Consider the following 8,416-nt stretch of genomic DNA (forward strand, 5'->3'; position numbering starts at 1 on the left):
ATCCTATGGATGCCCCTTGATGCCAGTGCTGGTTATTAATGTATTTCTGTGTCGCCTATGGAAACATTAGGGCCTGACAAAAGGAAAAAGCAATTCGGCGTCCTTTGACTGAGGAAGGTTGATTTTCATTAGAGACAGAATGGCTCATTTTTACCTTTTTAGCTCCTGGAAGAGTAAAAAGTGAGAGGTCAAACCTGCATCACCATGACAACCCCTGCAGCGAGGGTTTTTGAGCAGATGAAGGGGAGTGATAATGGAGCTGAAGTTTCTGCCCGTTCATAGTCGCTGGGCTTTTTGTTTCGTTTTTCCTGGTTTCTTTCCTTTAGGCCCTGTAAGGTGTGTCCCCATGGATTTTTCAGGGCTTGAAGGATAACACCGGCCAGTTTAAACACAGCCACATTCTGCAATCGGTCCTTGGTGCTGCAGTGCCTGGACACAGGTGGAGTGTATATAAACCACATAAAAAAGGGGATTGCAAGAGATAGTCATGGAAGATCAAACATCCCCTCAGATGCATTCCCTACACTCCTGTAGGTACAGCATGCCAGCAAGTGCAGTCGTATTATCTGGTTTGCATCAAAGAGAACTGTCATATCTGCCTTTCCTGACAGCACTTTTGGAGTCCAAAAATAAGTTCAATAAAAGAGCAATTCTCTGAGGAGAGGAGGCATCAGAGAAAAGAAGGAATTCCAAATAGGGTGGGGGCCTAAGGAGGTATACTCAGGAGGGGCTGCAGGTGGAAGCTCATTTGAGTTGCTGAGCTCATGCCCCCATTTTCTAGACCATTTTCTAGACAGGGGAGAATGTGTAGGAATAGACTGCAGATAGCTGAGGTCCCAGCTATGGAGCAAAACCAAGACAAATTGAAGTCCCACAAACAATCCCCCAGATTCCCTTTACCTAAAAACTGAGCCTACTCCAGGGAAAAACAAGCAAAAGAGCAGATTACTCATTTTTTAACACCTTTGGTTGTTTTAGGTACCTACTAAATCTGGCATTTTCCTAAGATGGGAAGACCTCTCAGACTGAAATATGCCTCATTTGATGTGCAAACACAGCACCTATTAAGGGTCATCCTCAAACCCCATCTAGAGCTTCCAGATATTTGAATATTTTGCCTCTTCAGAAGTGACAAATCATTCTTTTTTTTACCTTGTTGTTGTCATTGCAACAACAAAAAAAATGAAGCAGAAAAAGAAATATTAGTTCAGGTATTAGAGTGTCAGAAAAGTTAATTTTGTAGGAAGATTTCCCTAGAGTCAGACTTCAGTGAGATCTGTACAGCCATCAGAGTTGCATGGAGAAGAGGAATAGTCAGGGTTAATACTACAAAAGTTTTGAATGGCTATAAATCCTTGAGTTGAAACAATTCTCTGTGCCCAAAGGATTAGGTTAAAGCTTTTGCAGTGCAGTGGAGATGAATTATTCCATTTTTGCCTAGTGAGTGGTTTCTCATATCTTCTTCCAAAGTGGTGGACGTGTCCCTTATGTCAGGATGCAGTTACACAGCCCACCACCCAGAAAGGCAAACTGCAAAGAAAGAGCACAGATATGGTGTCCCTACCACCAGATTTGAAACAATAGCTGCATCAACCCAGCAAGAAAGCAGAGCTGAGCTGTTAGGATCAGCCTGCAGATAAATCAAAGTGAATTTGAGTGATAGTGACGTGATGTTGCAATAATAATTCACTCCTCATGCTGATTTAGAAGAGGAAGCCAATTCAGAGCTTCAGAAGCACCAGGGCCAGCACGGAGCCCTGTGGGACAGAATGAAAGAGAATAGTCAGTTCATGTGGAAACAAAGCGGAGGTTATCAATTGCATAAAATACATACCTGGCAGAAGACAGGTGAGAGAAATTCTGGAAATGCTGTGGATTATAATCTGTCCCTCAGACAACTGATTTATAAAAAGCTGGATTCTTGTGCTTTATTCAACCATTCCGAAAAGTTATGTTAAGTATGAATCCTCTCTCTGTACGTGAGAGGATTGCAGCAATAGTAATTTAAACAGGATGTTAGAATATGACAGAAAATGCAATTTCATCTTTACAGTGATGAGCCAGAGACCTCAATTTCCTCTTCCTGTGATGTGACTCTCTTGAGTCAGACTTGAACTTTAGGTATGGTCTGAGAGGGGGGCAGATTGCCTGTCAGCTGGTGCATCTCAGGACAAACACTTTTTGGGAGCTCAGCCTTTGAGGACAAAATAAAAAATGCCAATCACATTGGCATCAGACCATTTGGAGGCTTTAATTACATTTATTTGATTTTTATTTCTCACTGCAATTCTACTCATCCGTTTCCAGGCACTGTGGACTCAATGAAACCTGATGTTGTTTTCAATTTACCAACATCTCTTTGGAAAACAGACCCATCTCCCTGTAGAAATGTTCTGAAAACAAATTAAAACAATTCCTCCCACCCCACCATCAGAGCAACCAAATGCCAGAGCTTTACTTTACACTTTGCTTGGCTAATATTTGGACATAAATGATACCTGGCAATTGTATGCTCATTGACATTGTATCTTTAACATTTCAGGTGATTAAGCTGGACTCATCAACACCTAGTTTTTAATTTTAAGAAAAATCTTTCCCATGACAATGGAGTGCACAGTTTCAAGATGGAATTCAGCCTAGGAAAGACCTATGGACTGGCACAGAAAGTGTGAAATACCACATGAGCTCTGCTAAGAAGTCAGTACAGCTGTAAGAAGTCAATGTGGTATCAGCTGATACCTGGGAGAAGAAAACCACGAACGTGTTTCTTTCTGCAGAGCATTTCCAGCACACCTTGAGCCTGTGAACAACGCTGGCATGGTGAGCAAATATTGCTGTCTATGGGTTAAAGTTCAAATGCATCACTTGAGCAGATGAGGAGTTCAACCAGGGCAGAACAACTTGCCATTTCCTTCAGGGAGTGGTGGCCGTGGGGTGGGGAGGGACGTGGGTGTGAGAGTAGGATGCAGACAGTCACAGCCCTTCTACAGCAATTACCATAAAGATTAAATAAATACAATAGCCTAATTTCACATGGAAGTACACTTTAATTAAGTCTCTGCAGAACAATGAGCTGCTTCCATAAGAGCTGTGAAAATCATCACTAGGGACTGTCCAGAGGAAGAGAGAAACAAACAAGAGAAGGTCTCTTTGTATAGAAAATATGTACAGGAAGTATTTTGAAAAGCTTGCCCTCAGTTAATTTACCTAGGAAGAATTAATGACAAACTCCAGGGTTTTGCTCTGGTTTAATGTAAGTTTCCCATCCCAGAGCCTTGTGGTTCTTCCCAGACTGAGGGAGACAATTCATTTGTAGACCCATGCAATTTTTTTGCATTTCCAGACTATTGCAAGAGCATCACAGCTTATCGTGTGTGATGTATGCCAGTGGGGTTAGCTTGGCTGAAATACTTCTGGGAGGCAACGTTCTGCAAGATAAGCTCCAGGTGTACAAACAAACAAACAAACAAACAAAAACCAAAAAAACCCCAAAACAAAACAAAAATCAGTTTTCCCAACACATTTAATGATGCATTCCCTATATTAATATAGTCAGGGATAGAGTTAGTAAGAGGTTTGAGGGGAGCATCACCTGCAGATTCTCCCTTCACCCTTTCCATTATTTTCTTTATCTTCCTGTATGATCAGGGATGCTATTGTACAAGAACTACATGAAAATGAACCATTTTGCCATTACCATTTTTACAAACTCCTGGGTGCATTGTCTGAGTGCAGGAAAGTTTGGCCAGGGTCATGGTTATTCTCTTCCCGAGAGTGGGATGTTCAACAGAGGACAGTACAGCTGCTGGCATCACATCAGCCACCCATAACTTGTGGTGAGTTTCAGCTCAGTAACACCTACAGAAGAGGCACCTTCAGTGCACAGGCAGAATTGAGATGTTCCCTAAATCCCAGGCACATACAAATCTTCATAGAGTACGAGTGACAGGGCAGCTTGATGCTGTTTATGAAGGAAGATTTTGCCTTGAAGCTTGGATGGATAGTGGGTGTAAATTACAAGTGACTTTTTTTTTTTTTTTTTTTTACCTCAGAATCTATTATAGAATACTTTAAAAATTAATATTATTGCTTTAGAGAGTGCCATCTGGTAGCTTTCAGCTATCAGCTCTGCAAGGCTCAGGCAGGTTAGACCTGGAGAAGCACAAAATCACTTTCGTGCTTGATACTCATCTTACACCAAGGTTGTGGAGGCTTTTGGTCAGGCACTGCCTTTGTTTGCTTTCTTTGTTTTTATGCAGCTAGGTAACATAGCTGGGCCCAGCTCCACAGAGGGTGTCTTGGGCATGACTGCACTGCAACCCAAAAATCGTTACAACCAGACAATCAGCTCTCAGAACATGCCAGGGTCTGCTTTTTTTTTTTTTTTTTTTTTTTTGAAAGGGAGTAGAAGCACTTGTGGAGGTTTAATCGAAATCTGAATACGTGTGACTGAAATTGGCTCCCTGTGATTATTTATACAAGTAAATCTCTGCTTCTCACAAGTTCCCAGAAATCAAATGCCAGACTTGTATGATCTTTTTTTTTTTTTTAAAGAAGTAAATATTTGTTGAAAATTCTTTGCTGTATTAATTTTCCTCTGCCTTCTCTCAGGTAGCCCTGATAGCGATGGAGAGACTCCTGATGTGCATCAATCAGCCTAGAGAAGAGGGACCAAAACAGCTGATTACTGGGTCTGTAATGTTTTATCCCCAGAACAAAACCAAATTTTCAGTTAGCTTTTAGAATGGCTTCGTTTCCTCATCCATCTGCATGCCCAGCTAAAATTTTCCAGGAAATGATCCTTGTTCCAACAGTAGGTATGTCAGGTACAGGTATTTCAAGGAGGAGGTAGTTTAAGCCAAGGGCTGCATATTTCCATGTTTTCCTAACTCCCAGTCAAAAGCCCATCTGCCACTGAGTGGTTTATAACTTGACAGTCAGCCACCACTATTTTTTAAAGTGTTCCATAATGTTTATAATGTCAGTCCCTCTTGCTAACCTATTTTTTTTTTCCCCTAACTTTCTTTACTTTTTTTTTTTCTGGTAACCCTTTTACCTTCTTTTTCCCTGCTCAGACCCATTAGCAGGATGTTGTGCAATATGGTGCTTGTCATCTGTTTCAAAGACACAGTGATGAGATACAGGTATGCCAGATGGATAAACCTAGTGTGACTAATTATTGTGTATTTGCCTTTAATTATTATCATTTATTACCAGAGAAAAGACAATAGAGGTTCCCAGACTTGGAAGGGAATGTCGGCAGAAGGGGAATTTTTGTCTTTTTTGTCTTTTTTGTCTTTTTTACTTTTTTCTTCTTCTTCTTCTTCTTTTTTTTTTTTTTTTTTTTTTTTTTTTTTTTTTTTTTTTTTCAAGACACTGGCACATCAGCAAGAAAAGTTTTCTTCTTGAAGAGAAATACTGCAAAAGATCTGAGACAAGAGGAGACAACATGACCCAGGGGATATTTTCCTTTCTCTGGCACATACTTGAGGATCAGATCTCTCACAGGTAATAAATCGGTTTTCTGTAACTATAGAACAAATATTCATTTGGCTGAATGTCCACTCAGGGCATAAGAAATGTGTGGATATCCTTCAGTCATCTCACAGAGAGAGGTCTGAGCTCAAAGTGACCTCCAAAATCACCTAGCCCCTGGAACTGGCAGAGACACTTTCCACTAGACCAGATTTCTCAGAGCCCCATCCAACCCGGCCTTGAACACTGTCAGAAATGTGGCATCCACAGCTTCTCTGGGCAGCCTGCGCCTATGGGTAGGCTTCAGTCCTCTCTAGTCTGGTCTTGGAGATATTTAGAGCCCTGGCTCTGCCCTTTAGGCACCAGAAAAAAGACTAAACCATAAGATGTACATTATGTACTCCACAGAGAGGTGAAACCTGAGGTCCTTAAGCAGCAATTTCTGACAAAATTAGGCTCAGAGTAGCAAATACTGACATAGCTCTCTGTGCCATCATGCTGAGCCTTCAACCCTTTAAATGGAATTTGCCTCCATATCTGACCCTCACACACATTTCTACATTGTTTGGTAAAAATGCAGATTTTCTTCTTTTCAGTATTATGATCTTATTTTCAATCACTCCCTTCACAAACACACACACATTTATAGTGGTGTTGTTATAAAACAAACATTTTAAAACAAAGGGGACATAGCTGTTGCATTTGAATAGGTGCCTTCTGAGGACAGACACTTCACTCAACTCAGAACCCACAGCCTGGCATGTCGGATGATTTTGAAAGAGTCTAGAAGGTTGACAACGGTAAGAAACTTTTGGAAATGTTTAATACTCTGGTCCCAAAAGCTGCTTTCAGGTTACAGCTGAATCAGCTGCCATTTACAAGAGCAAAGTGAGTTTATGATGGCTCATAAGCCTGATCTTGCTTATGGGGCACTGCACTTTAATTTGAGAGCAGCCGCACTGATTTGGTAAACAGATTGAGGGAGAGCTTCAGACTCCAGGCTTTAAAATTCATGAGGATCTGATTTAGTACGTTTTACACTGGTATTTTAACATATTTGCTCTATGGCTAAATTGCAGTGTAACCTAAAGGACCAGTCATATACAACAATCTACTGTAGATAATACAAGATATAATCAATGTCACCAGGCTGCTGAGCTATTTCTATATTTAGTATTTGTCAGACAAATACATGCAAAGGCATTAAAACAACGAAACCCCTACATGGATGATTTGTGAACAGGAGAAAAGGCTAAATTTGCCACTGTTTTCTCTGAATAGCTTACCCAGATTACAGGCCAATTTTGTTTTGGAGAGAAATATTTTCCATCACAGAGTCTGCTGAAGTCAAGAGAGTGCTATTCCTCAGCCTCAGGATGGGCTGAAGAGCTGGGCTGTATTTTGGGATTGGCAGCTCTGACCATCTCCCTTTAACCCATTTGAACACAATTTGATTGGGACTTCACTGAGCACTTAATAGTCTGTGATTGCCTTGATTGTGGACTTCTACTTTTAAACCAAATGCAATGTCATTATTATATATCAAGCAAGAACAGTCCCTGATAACCAAAAAATATTACGTTAAATTGGCACACTGAAAATTAAATATGCAGAATCAGCCTAATGAAATATCTTGCCTTTAGTTGCAAGTGCCTTCATCATTCTTAAGAAGATTTAATGCTAATCTGACTTGGAGCTGTTTCAGTCCAATTATTTTTCGGCAAATTTTTGAGCTTTATTTTTCCTTTTCAGCAGCATTATTCTGTCTTGACAGTTTTTATTTTGGTTTTTTTTTTTTGTGGATATTGAGTAAATGGGAAACCAATTCAGAACCATTCTTAAGTAGAAATGAAATGCCCTGTAATCCAATTTTGATCAAAATTCATCTTTGCTTTTCGGGGACTGAGCAGCCTGTGCAGTTATCTCTGCACTGCACAAGTTGATAATAAAGCACAGCAAAGCTCACATTCTTTTCCCTTTGCATGTGGTGGGAACTGGGCATTGTTCAGCTGAAGAACAATGAGCTGCTCCCCCAGCATGTGGCAAAGCAGCAGAATGGCAAGAAGAAGATTTCTCCCTGTGCTTCTACTTCTGTTTCTCTAATGTCTGGAGTAAACCTTTGTTCCCACCTGTGGGTGGGTGGTTCTCTTCCCTGGAAACCTTCCTGTCTCCCTCCCCTGATGCCCTGTGTTTGCAGAAGATAGCTCAGTGCTGCAGCACCTTTCCCTAAAGCACTCCCAGGGAGCAGAGACAGGTTTAGCTCTCATCACAGACCTGGTTTACAGCCCCTCTGCCTTCCACTTCAGTACCTTTTGGATATGCACAGATACAAAAGGCAAGATACCTCACAAAATCACACTCCCTGTCCAAGCAGAGACTGGACAAAGAGGCCTTGTATGGCTTACATGGTGCAGGGATGGATCCCATATAACACAGGTTTTTTGCTTTATGTTTGCTTCAATGACTCCAGATGAGTTCTTAACCGGCTTTTATTCCACTTTGCCTGGCAGAAGTAATACCTCAAGGAAGGCTTTTCTGGTGCAACACCAGCAAAAATTGGTGGTTTAGAAACGGCTGTTTGCAATCAAGCAAAGCTGCTCCATTCCTCCTAAAAATGCCCTTATTCCTTCCTACCACTCGCTTCTTCACCAGCTCCTCCTACCTACAGGCCAAGCTTTTTTTCAACATTCAAGGTTCTATTTCATATAACCTTCCATGTTGTAATGCAACAGGTGTTCTACTAGGATGAGATAGAACATTGACTATCAACAAGTCTTCAGGCATCCATCCACATAGGCTTCTAAGTCCACAGGATCCTGTGATAGGTCATAAAGGAGGGATGCATCGTTAAATAATCATTTCAACATTATCATCACCTGCCAGCTGTCCCCAAAAGAAAAATTTAGGAGAGGTAGCACATCAGTATGAAAGATGATTAAAT

General features: G+C 41.0%; 1 long non-coding RNA gene across 1 annotated transcript; it reads left to right on the plus strand.

Moving 5' to 3' along the window:
- Positions 1-4,649: 4,649 nt before the first annotated feature.
- LOC120758990 (uncharacterized) lies at positions 4,650-6,308 on the plus strand. Its single transcript, XR_005703093.2, has 3 exons — positions 4,650-4,691; positions 5,374-5,508; positions 6,186-6,308. It is a non-coding gene; the product is annotated as an uncharacterized LOC120758990 (long non-coding RNA).
- Positions 6,309-8,416: the final 2,108 nt, after the last annotated feature.

Source organism: Hirundo rustica, chromosome 13, assembly GCF_015227805.2.
Source record: "Hirundo rustica isolate bHirRus1 chromosome 13, bHirRus1.pri.v3, whole genome shotgun sequence".
Classification (NCBI taxonomy): Eukaryota; Metazoa; Chordata; class Aves; order Passeriformes; family Hirundinidae; genus Hirundo; species Hirundo rustica.